At 58.9% G+C, this 11,782-nt stretch overlaps 1 long non-coding RNA gene across 1 annotated transcript; it reads left to right on the plus strand.

The window, feature by feature from the left end:
- The first annotated feature begins 8,455 nt into the window (after positions 1-8,455).
- On the plus strand, positions 8,456-10,778 carry LOC107515737. Its single transcript, XR_001598078.2, has 3 exons — positions 8,456-8,719; positions 9,700-9,812; positions 10,448-10,778. It is a non-coding gene; the product is annotated as an uncharacterized LOC107515737 (long non-coding RNA).
- Positions 10,779-11,782: the final 1,004 nt, after the last annotated feature.

Genomic DNA, 11,782 nt, shown 5'->3' on the forward strand with positions numbered 1-11,782 from the left:
TGCTCTGACCCGGCGGCTTGAAGGGCAGACGTTTTTTCCGGAGGCTGGGAAGTCCAAGACAAGGCCCGTGACGGGTTTGGTTTCTGGCCAAGTCCCTCTCCTTAGCTCGTACACGCTGCCCCCTTGACCGTGTCCCCGCGGGGTTCCCCTCTGTAGATGAGAGAGAGGAGAGAGAGGCCACCAGTCCTGTCCTGTCCTGTCCTGTCCCATCAGGACCCCACCTTATGACCTCACGTAACCTTATCGCCTCCCAAAGACCTCGTCCCCAGGCAAGCCCGCGGGTACGGGGGCTTTGGGCTTCCACACACGAGTTTGGGGGGACACCATTCAGCCCATAGCAGATGGTTAAGTATTTTTGATGAATGAATGAATACTTTTATTAATATAAAACGCTCTTCCTTATTTCTAGTAATGTTCCCTTTCCTGAAGTCGACTTTATCTGATATTAACGAAGCAATTCATATTGTTTATGATCCGTGTTATATATTTTCCATCCTTTTACCATTTACCTTCCTGAGATTTATACTAAAAGTGCATCTCGTAAAGAAAACATTATTTTGGAAGATTTTAAATCTTTGTCTTTTAATCGAGTTTATTTGTTTTTTTTAAATTATCGTTGCGGTTGGCTTAAAAATTGCCACCTTGCTATTTATCTTCTTTTCGTCCATTCGTTCCTTTTTTTCCCATTTCCTGCCTTGTTTTGAATTGTGTATTTTTAAACATTCCATTTATATCTCCTCTATCGGCTCACCAGCTGGACCTGTTTTACTAGTAGCTTCAGATTTACAGTATCCATCAAATGACGTACTTGCTCACGTAAGAGGTAAACCTTAAAATCATGTGCTGTCATCGTTTCTGATGGTCGTTATTATCCCGGTCCTTTGTATAAAACGTGTCCTGTATTCTGGCTTATATTAAGAGTTTTCCAATTTTTAGTGACTCGAATAAAACGATCTTTGCTGTGATTTTCTTTGTGTTGATTCTTCTTAGGTTTCATTGTGCTCTTTAGATTTGTGTGTATCTATTTTCCATAAAATTTGAAATGTTTTCAGCGCGACTTCTGTGTATTTTACCTGCCGCTGCCCTGCTGAGGACTCCAGCGAGAGAGCGGGCCCGCCCTCTGACAGCGAGCCGTGGTCAGCAAGGGTGTCTGTTTTCCTCCAATGTTTTCCTCTATATGCTACAGTTCAGGTAGTTCTGGTGCTTGGTCTTCGAGGTAACTGCATTTTCCTCTGAAGATAGTTTGGAAGGGACTAAGAAAACACAACTGCTTTACGTGGAGTAAAAATTTTAAGTCTTGGTACACTCCAATTTCCATTTTTTTTTAATGGATTATGCTTTTGATGTAAAGTCCAAGAACACTTTGACTAAACCACAAGCCATGGAGATTCTCTCCTGTGTCGACATTTGAAAAGCTTGTAGTTTTACATTTTACACTTAGATCTACGGCCAAATTTTAATGAAATTTTTGTAACAAAGGGTTAGTTTGAGGTTTATTTTCGTGAATAGCAATGTCCAATTATTACATCACCATTTGTCAAAAAGACTGCCCTTTCTTCATTGACTTGCTTTACACGTTTGTCAAGAATCTTTTGGAAGAAAATTTGAAAAATTCACAAATATATGGAAACCAAACAAAATGCTTCTAAATAACCAAAGGGTCAAAAAAGAAATCACAAAGAGTGTTAGAAAATACTCGGAGATGAGTCAAATGGAAGCAAATTATACCAAAAGCTTTTGGTATAGTTTGGTATAACGAATGATGTGACATCAGAGTGTAGAGGAACATTTATATCTATATTAAAAATAAGGAAAGATCTCAAATAAAAAAAACCCTAAACTTCCACTTTAAACTAGAAAAAGTCGAGAAAACAATGTGAATCAGAGGAAGAAATAATAAAGATTAGAGCTGAAAAAAATAAGAGAATATAAAAACGATCTAAAAAACCACAAGTTGGTTCTTTGAAAAGACCGAAAAAGCAACACACTTTTAGATAGGCTAAGCAAAGAAAAAAGAAAGAAAAGAAAAATTCTCAGTGAAATACCAACAAACCACACGTAGCGAAATGTACAAAGGGCTTCGCACCAGATCCTGCGGCATCACCTAGGTTCGGTGACTCCCCTTCCTCTGGGCCCGCATGTCGAGCGGATTCGTAATTTCACTTGTAGCTTACACTCGTAAAGTTTTCATCTGGTTCTCGGTTTTATTTTCTGTTTCTTTGGAGGAACCGCCCCCCTTCCCTTTCATCGCGGCGGAGTTTCTCCTCACTCACGGAAACCGGGTTTCAGGAGCCGCTTGTCTCCCGTAATCCCAGCATCGGCGTCATGTCAGGCCTGCTGTCTTTCGATTGTTTTTTTTTTTCCTGAGAGTTGAGATTTTTCTGGGTCTTCCAATCTAAGGCATGTTTGCGCAACACCTGAAACATCTTGAATATTTTGTTATGAGTCTCTGTCTTGTTTAAACCCTAAAGAGAATGTTGACCTTTCGGTTTTAACAGACCACCTGACCTGGCGAGGTTCAAGCCACCAGGTCAGACGTACCTTCTGTGGGCTCTGGCTTCAGAGTCAAGTCAGGGTTCAAAGGCTTCGCAATGCTGTTTGGATCTGCTCTGCCTACATGGGCGCCCTCCACCAGCCTGGGTGGTGGCCTGCCTTTGGGCTCAGTTTCTCAAAGCCTGAGGTGTGCTGTTTAGGGACAGTCACAGCAAGGAAACGAGGCTTTGCTTCCCCTTCTTCTCACGGCCGTGACAGGCTATGGGACAGCGCAGTCTCGGTACCCACCTCGGCCTTCTAGTCCGCGATGAGGCTTCCTCTCCAGTAGGGCTGTAGGCGCCCACCCAACAGCTACGCTGATGTCCTCACTACAGGATTGCCTGGGGCTGGAGGGAGAGAGGCCAGAAGAATAACCAGGGTCCCCTGACCCCAGGAGACCCCTTTGTTGCTCAGACCAGGGAGAGGGGGCTTCTCTTGGACTCTCCTGTCTACACCCCACTCTTCCCTTCCAGGTTTTGGGGTGCCTTTGAGTCTAGGCTGGGTCAAAATGAAGGAAAAGTAAATGGTGACCGGCCGCCAACTTGGCGTCACTTCAGATTCGGGGCTCGTTCCCCATCTGCTGACCATTTGCCTTTCCAAGTCCCCAGATACGTTTGTAACGGCTGCTAATTCTGTCATCTTCTCTCGCCCGGTCTGTTACTATGGGCCCGTTTTCTGGTCGCGGGTATGCCCCCCGCCTTCGTGCGTGTCCAGTGCTTTTTATTGACCCCTGGACTCGAGAACATTGCGTATTCCGGTGCCTGGATTTCCTCGTCTTCCCGCACAGAGGGTTTCATTTTGCTCCGACGGGACCTTAACTCCTTGTGCATCAGCTCGCATCTCAGCCTTAACGTGCGGCCTCTCTGGGGCCTCTGTCGAGTTAACTGGCTGGTCAGCGGGGACTCCCCACTCTGCCTGGTCAAGACTATGGCGACTCCCAGCCCTCCGTGAGCTCAGGTGACCGCCCTACCTACGGCGGCCTGGACTCACCTTTGTCCTGCCTGTGCAGGTCCACGTGGGTGTTCGCCCGGAGACTCAAGGAGCCCCTCTCCCAGTTTCCGGAGCCCTTTGTTACCTGGGTCCTTCCAGGTGTTCAGCTCTCTGCCCCACAAACTCCAGGTTCTTCAGCCTCTGTGTCCTCGGCCCAGTGACACTGCCATTCTCTGCTGGGGTCCCCTCTCCGCATGAGGGTCCAGTAAATGCCTGACAGCGGGAAGCCGGGTAGATTACGGGGTTCCTGTTATTTCTCTGAGGAATCTCTGTCCTGTACCACCTGTTGTCCAATGTCTGCAAATAGTCATTTCATATGGTCCCCCCCACCCCCGGTTTTTGACTCATTCACAGGGGGACTTCTCTGCTGCTGGTGGCTCTGTCATATGTAGAAGTGAGAATCTGCTTATCTCCATCAGAAGTGTTGAATTATCTGACTGCTTTGACATCACTGTTAGATAAAGCTCTAACCCGCTTTTTAAAATATTAAAGCCAAAGGAGGCAGATTCAGAAATTTAACTGGAGTAATTTTTACATGGTCGAATTGCATTTTAAGATAAATTTCTGGCATATCTGCAGGAAAATGTCTTTGGAAGATCCGGCGAAGCTTTGATTAGTAAAAACCTGCCCTCTCCTTAGAAACCGCTCTATAATACTATTTGCATAGGGGACTAAAAAGAAACCTGAATTTCGTATTGTTGTTGCAAAAGTAATACTTACTCATCATTGAAAAATTAGACTAGAATGGAAAGTCAAAAGAGAGAGAGAGAGAGAGAGAGAGAATCACCCACCATCTCCACCACTCAGCAACCGTCACCCCTCAGCACTGTAGGGAATAGACGTGTATACTCTATTATCTATATTTTCACACACTTTTAGATAAAAATTGACTTGGGCAAACATTATTTTTTGAGGTTCCCTAGCAAGATGGAGCAGATGGGAGAATGAGGAAGAGGTCTCTCAACAGCGCAAATCTGTGTGTGGAGAAGGATGACTTGACTGCCACCGAAGAGGGGTCATCGGGGATGGCAGGGGAGGGTCCCTTGTCCCTCCTGGGGCCTGGGCGTGTGGTGAGGCACAGAGAGAACCAGTCCAGGATCGTGTGGGCCCCACCCCCACGCCGGCCTCCAGGAAGCAGGAGGCAGACAGGGACACTTAGGGGCCATCTGTCCCAATAGTCTATAGAACCCTCTGAATTCACTTGTTTCGCTTAAAAAATAATAATAATAATGTGAAGCGGGTTAAAATAAAAGACACAAATGCCAGAAAGCTGTATCACATGGATCATTTTTAAAAGGCGAGTTACCGGAGGGCAGGGTAATCGCACTCGGACACTGTAGACGACGGCTGGCTGCCGTAGAGACGGTTAATTATTTAAACGTGACCTTGGCGGCCAGGGCATGAAGGGAAAACAGTGAGTCGCAAGGCCCTGCTGGGGACTGCGGGACATCTGGGTTTGAGATCCGTGACAATGGGCAGATGCTGCATGCTCAGTAAGACCCGAAGGCCAGCGCCCGGTGCTGACCCGGCGCACGCCCGTCTCTGCGAGAGACGCGGAGATGCTCACCCTGCGCCCTTGACCGCCTGGTGGCGCGGCCAGCGCGTGTGCGGGCGGCCCGCGCAGGAAGCCTTGGTCTCCTGAGCGTGGGCGCTGGAGGTCGCGGGCCTGTCGCGGCAGCGGCTAATTGACCTCTGGGGGAGGGGACATTCTCCCGGCTCAGCAGCCTGGTACCCGCACAGCGAAGCGGAGGTTCACGAACGCGTCGTTTCAGCGAAATCCGCGGGCACCCCTGGGCGGGCCTGGCCTGCAGCCAGCACGTGGGCAGGGGTAGGGAGGACAGGGCGCTGCCATGGGAAGAGGTGACCTCCCTCCCCAGGGATCCATTGTGGGGGCCGAGGGTGACATGGGGGCCTCGTGTGGGGACCGAGGAGCCTTCGCAGGGCTGGGCACAGGGTGCTCCTGAGCCCCAGGCCCGAGCTGGACAGAGCAGCCGACGTGGGTCATCTCATGGCAGGAGGTGCAGAGAGAGAGGCTGGGGCGGCGGTGGGTGCCACATGCCCCGCTGGGCCCTCCTCAGGGCCTGGGCTCGCCCTCGGCGGGGAGAAGACGTGGCCTCCCGCCACGGCGAAGTCCCGTGCAGCGTGCTGGACCCTGTCTCCCTGTGAGTCTGTCTTAGCAGCGGGGCCAGGGACCCCCACAGGTGTTTGCTCAGGCCTCCCTGGCAGGACGGGGCTCCCTGACCCCAGCAAGGGGGGCGGATGGCTGCCCGTGACTCATCAGCACTGGTCCCAGAGGGGCCGCATCCCAGAGCCACCGGGCCAAGCTGTCTGTCAGGGAACACCCACCTGCTCTCAGCCCTGACGTGGGAAGTGTGGGGCCGGGCCAGACCGGTGGCGGGCGAGGCACCTGCCCACTCGCCCGATACGCCTGTCTTCACACCCACCTGGAGGGCAGGCCCGGCGTGGCGCCCCGGCCACCATGTCAGCCCGGGAAGCAGCCCTGCCTGGCCCTTTGGCCCCCACCCCCGCCCGGCACACCCCTCCCTGCCCCAGAAACCCTGGGCCCACAGATGCCCGCACCTGCAGGGAAGGGGCCCTGCGGAGGCCCACGCGGGGGCCCAGGAAGCAGGCGCAGCTGCTCGGCAGGGGACTTCCGGGTCTCTGGTGCCTGCTGCACCGCCTGGAAGAGGTACAGGCTCCGGCTGGGCGTGTCCCCTGGGCCTGCAGTCCCCTCGCAATGGGGGGGAGGGGCACAGCTGGAGGAAGGCTCCGGAACCAGGCTTCCACGCCCTGTGTGATGGAGGGGTGCTGGGGCCGGGGAAGGGGGAATGCCAGAGGGTCACCCTGGGGTCCGGTCTGGGCCGGGGGCGGGGGGACGGCTCCTTCGCCAAGATGGGGCTCTGCGGGAAGCGGCCATGGGTGCGAGCCCTGCGGGTTCCCCTGGCATCTCTACGAGTACCTCTACGTGGCGTGGCATCTGTCAGGTGATGATGCCGCCGCACGCCGGCCACTGCCCCACCGTCCCAGGCGTGGGGCAGGACAGGGGTGTGAGGGCGGGCGTCCACTCTGGGTCTGGGGAAGGCCTCTGCTCTCTAGGTAACGTCGCTGCCTCGTTTTCTGGTTTATGAGCCTGGAGCAGGCCTGTAGGCTCCAATGCGGGCTGGGTGTCCTCCCTCTTTTATTATGATGAAAGCCACGCTCCGGGGGGGTCACCTCTGGGTGTGGAGCCCGGAGTTCAGGGCCTCCCTTTTGCTCCTTGCGGCCAAGTGTGGCCCAGGCTGGGGGCCCGTGTAGAAGCCCGTTGGGCAGGGAAGGGCAGAGAGTATGTGGGAGCCCGGGTCAGGCCCGGGTCCTGGCTCCAGCCCCCAGTGCCTGGTGGAGTGACTCCGCAGCCCACTCTGCACCTTGGGGCCAAGGCTCTGAGGATGCTGGACTCAGAGCCCCTCTCACGGAGACGGGGCCAATGACAAGAGACAAAAGAACCAGGCTCAGGTGACGGGCCTAGACCCAACAAGGAAGCCAGGTTGAGCCCCCGGGCGAGAGGCCGCTCCCTGTTTTAAGCTCTGTATTTCCTCCTGTCCTGGGGTACCCCTGAACCCCTGCCTGGCTGGGTGGCTGCGTGTGGGGTCAGACGCAAGGACGCAGAGGATGCAAGGGCAAGCTCCCCGCCTGCCGCCCGCCCTCCGCCGTCACGTGCCTGCCTGCCAGGCGGAGGCCACAATGCAGCTTTGTGTGGCAGCTGGCTCCGAGCACACGCGTGTCTGGGGCGGCCCGGGCGGGCGGCGGTGCCAGCCCTGGGGGCCCATGACGCGAGGCTGGGGAGCGAGGCGCTCCCTGCCCGCCTCCCAGGGCTAGGCACACACGGCTGGCCAGAGACCTTTGGCGGAGGCGCGGCCATCAGCCCCCCCACCAGGAGGGCCTGGGGGTGGGGGGGCCCTGGCACCCCCGGCCTCTTTGGGCTGCTGTCGGTCCCTGCCAGGGTGTCCAGCAGAGCCCGCTAGTGTCAGGTAAAGCGAGAAAACGAGGGAGGCCTGGTCACTTTGTGAAGCTTTGAAAGTCAGTTTTGTGCAGAGGTGAAACATCCTTCTTCAGGGGAGTGGTTATGGCGGATAGAGGCCGTTTGGTGACAATGCCCTTAATTGATAGACTCGAAAGTTGACAACTCTGTTGTTATCCCCTTAGAATAAGTGGCCAGGAAGCCCCCAGCGCTGACCCACAGCGCCGGCCGGGGCCACGTGACAGAGCCTGGGGCATGGGAGGCGCTGGTCCCCAGACGCTGGCACTGGGTGGGTGGGGTCCTCCTCAGCCCACGGCTTCTCCCCTCTGGACCAGGGAGACGCAGGGAGAAGGTGGGCTGCTGGGCGGCCCTGGCCGGTGGCCTTAGGGATGAGTCGCCCAGTGGGGCCGGTCGCGGTGAAGTGTGTGCTCGGCGAGGAGGTGCTGTCCTGCCCATCCCTGCCTGTCCCCACACAGCGGGCTCCCACCGGCCATCACAGCTAGGGTCACGGGGACACCCTCTGCAGCCCTGGGCAGTAGGACCCCGAGTGTGAGGGCAGCGATGGGCATGGCGTCTGGACAGGAGGGGACAGCCCTCTGGGACCCTGCAGCCGCACGGGACCCCAGGACCACACGGTCCTCCAACCCCCACCCCCAGGACCCCAGGACCATACAACCTCCAACCGCCCGGGGGCTTTATGAGGCAGGTCCATCTGGAGGGAGGGGCCAGGGTTGGTGTTCTCTGGGAACAAGCCTAGCAGGGAGATGGCTTTTCGGTCGCCGGTCACCCGTCACTGAGACGGACAAGAAAGGAACGCGGGCACGTCCCCCTCGGCTCCGCTCTCCGAATGCGTGGGCGGGTGTCAGACTCGGCTGAGGAAGCCAGGAGCTCGGATGCGCCCCCCCCCCCCTCGTCGATGCTTCCTTCCTTCCTCGGCCTCATCCTCCTGAGCATTCGGTGGCAGCCCCGCCCTGGGACCCCTGCCCGGAGGGGTTTGGTCCCCAGGCTGAGCTTCTGCTGAGCTGGGCTTTCCTTGTTCCCCAGAGAGGGGAAGGCATGGCCCCTGGGGCGGCCGCCCCAGAACCTGGAAGCCAGCGGAGGTGGCCAGGGGAGACAGATGCCATCGCTCTGATCCAGTGTCCTCATCTGGGCGGTGGAGACTCAGGGGAGAGAAAGGGGTCGCTCACGAAGCACGGAACGGTGATCGCGGGGCAGCAGAGTGGCTGGGCCCCCTGTGGGGGCAGGAGGCAGCGGGGGCAGGGGCGGGGGCGGGGGGAGACAGGCCGTGCGCCCACCGCGAGGCGGCTGGGCCCTGAGCTGGAGAAGCCTGGCCTCCCCTGGGGGAGGGGACCCTGCTGGTGCCTGGCCCAGGGCTGAGATGACGCAGGCCTGTTTCTGGGCTTTGCCGCTGGGGGGCCGAGCGGGGAGGCTCCCTACTGAGGCACCCTGGGAAGCTGAGACCTGGGCAGAGGCGGAACTGGGGGGCGGGAAGGAGATGAAGACGGGGTGCGGGGTGAGCGGGGGGCTGGACTGCTGGGCTGAGGGCAGCTGGTGGAGCGGGGGGCGGTCTGGTCCCACTCCCGGACCTCAGACAGGGCCACTGAGGCCGGAGAGGCCGGCACTTGTCCCCGAAGCCCGAGGTGCCTTCAGGAGTGCTGAGAGGCAGCATTCGGATGAAAGGAGCATAATCCTTAAATAGATTCAACCTAAAATAGTGCCTAATATCTAAGCGACAGATGCTTAATTTCTCAAAATATTTCTGTCCTTATGCTGGGCCAGGTCACCTTGGTTTCACGGGGGATTTTCTGCCATAGAGCAGGAAAAGCCACACCCCACACATGCCGTGACTGTGCTGGCACTGGCCCCTCAGCCCAGGGATGTCACCGTGGCCGGGCGCAGGGCTGTGCCAAGAGCCAGGTCCACAGAGCCGGGAGAGGGGCCTCGCCTGGCGGGAAGGGGGATGGGGCGGGCGGCCTCAGCCTCCGCCGAAGTCGGCACGCGGAACCACTGGCCCCCAAGCCCCTCGGCGGGAGGTAGAACCGTCCCCGTCCTGAACAGCTGAAGGCAGATGAGACCCAGGAGGGCATGTGACAAAGCCACCCGCACAAGACATCCGTGCACCTAGAGTGTCACGTGGGTTTTCTGTGCTGTGCGTGATGCTCCTGTTTACTCTTCAAAAGGTACTTCCGTCGCTGCTGCCTGCAGGTGGCTCGCTGCCCGGCCTCCTGGACGCGGAGTGAGGGCTGAACCGTACGCGAGCCCGGCCCCTCCCGGTTCCAGCCCCGTTGCTGGTGTGAGTGGCAGAAGGGGACGGGGGGGGGCAGGGGGTCCTGAGGGAGTGGGGACACACACAGAGGCCCTGACGGGGCTAGTGAGTGGGTCGTGGGCGGTGGGTGAGACAGCTGTGAGGGGGACCGGGAGGCCGCTCCCTGGAGCCCGCCTGGCCGGGCCCCCGCTGGGCACTGAGCCGCCCACCCCGGGAGACGCCGTCTGCCTTCTCCCTGTCCTCTGGCTGGTGTTTGTCGGGAGGAGGCTTGGGTGGCAGGACTTCAGGACTGCACCCCGCCGTTTATGAGAGGGGGCGAGGGCTACGCGGTCCCCTGGGCCTGCGTGCGAGGCCACTGGCCACTGTCCGCTGGGCCCTCCCCCTGCTCTGAAGCACGATCCCGGCCTCTCCCCTCCCCCCCTCCCTCCGACATCAAGGTGCGGAGGTGTGCCAGCTCACACCTCCTTTTACAGACGGGGAGGTTGGGCCGCAGGGGTCACAGCGCTGTGCCCGCATGCACACCCGGGGTCACAGAGGTGCCACGGGGGGGGGGGGGTGCACCCTGCTGGGGGCCTGCAGCGGGGCTTTGTGCTTGGGGCTCTGCCAGTTGCCGTGGTGACAGGTTCTGCCGCCACCTCGCCTGAGCCTGTCTGCTTCCGCAGGAGGTGGTCTCCGTCTCCAGGAGTGTGCGTGTGACCGCCGCCACCCGGCCCCGCACCCCGTCCCTCTTCCATGGGCCCAGTGGCCCCCGGTGACGCTCGGCCCCACAGGGGCACTGGCTGGGCCGACAGGACGTTGTCCCCGCTCCCGGCCCCCTCGGTGCCCGGTGTCAGGACGCGGAGCACCCCCTTCCTGTTTCGCCGGCGCGTTCTGTGTCGTGAGTGGACGGAGCGGAACCCGTTAACCCAGCCGGCGGGTAAACGGGCTGTGCCCGGCCTCCGGCAGCGACCAGCAAACCCGCGAGGAACAGCCGCACGCCTGTCATGGGGCACAGGGAGGGCGTTTGCGGGGACACTCCCGGGGGGGGGGGGCGCGGCTGCGAAATGAGCATGCGCGTTTCCGAGCCTGGCGAGCGCGTGTCCGCCCCGCTCGGAGCCCGGCCGCGGGCTTTGCCCTGGGCGCGCTCGTTGCCTCGCACCAAGACCCACAGCCGGCGATCCCCATCCTCGTCCTACGACCGACGAGGACACCAGAGCTCAGAACAGCTGCCAGTCACCGTCCAGCCTGGTGGCAGCGAGGAGAAGGGCGCCAGGTGCCGCTGGCCTGGACCACAGGCCCAGGGCCCTGGGGCTGGGTCCCCCTCTGCGTGGGAGGGGCCGCCCCTCCTCGGGCCACGGCAACTGCAGGCCTCCCCCAGAGGCCGTCCGCCCAGGCACTGTCCCCGGCCTGGTGAGCTAGGCCTGAGCGTCGCCAGCTCGGAGGGCCCTCTGCCAGCTGCCGGGCCTCCTCCTTCCCGGGCCTGCCCTCCCTGCCTCCACCTCTGTGCCCTGGTCCTGTCACTGCCTGGCTGCATGGAGAGCCCCCCACCCCAGGCTCCTGCTGGACGCAGAGCCCCGCGGGGCTCAGCAGGCCTGGCTGGGGGACAGTGGGGATGACTGGGGGACAGTGAGGGGGGCCAGGCCAGTTTAGGAACTACCGTGAGGGGGACCTTGGCTCATCTGCATCACAAAACAGTGAGCAGGGGGGAGGCTCCCGGGACCGCCTCCTGCATCTGCATAACAAAAGCCATTTCCCAGAGCCTCGCAGCCGCACTCGGGTGGCTTTGTTGAGAGTCCCTGCAATGCTCCAGCAAGCCTTGGGAACTGTTCCCCCGCACAGGTCGTCCCGGGCTCCACAGCCACCCGCCGACAAAAGCCACATTGTGAGGCCGGTGGCAGCTGCTCCCTCCCAGGAGCCTCGAGGCTCAGCCGAGCAAACACTGCCCTTGCTAGGGACATGGCCAAGGCCACCGACCGCACCCCGAACAGGGCCAGGGACAGAAAAATGAGCTTCTTCAA

Source organism: Rousettus aegyptiacus, unplaced genomic scaffold (assembly GCF_014176215.1).
Source record: "Rousettus aegyptiacus isolate mRouAeg1 unplaced genomic scaffold, mRouAeg1.p scaffold_m13_p_14, whole genome shotgun sequence".
Taxonomy (NCBI): Eukaryota; Metazoa; Chordata; class Mammalia; order Chiroptera; family Pteropodidae; genus Rousettus; species Rousettus aegyptiacus.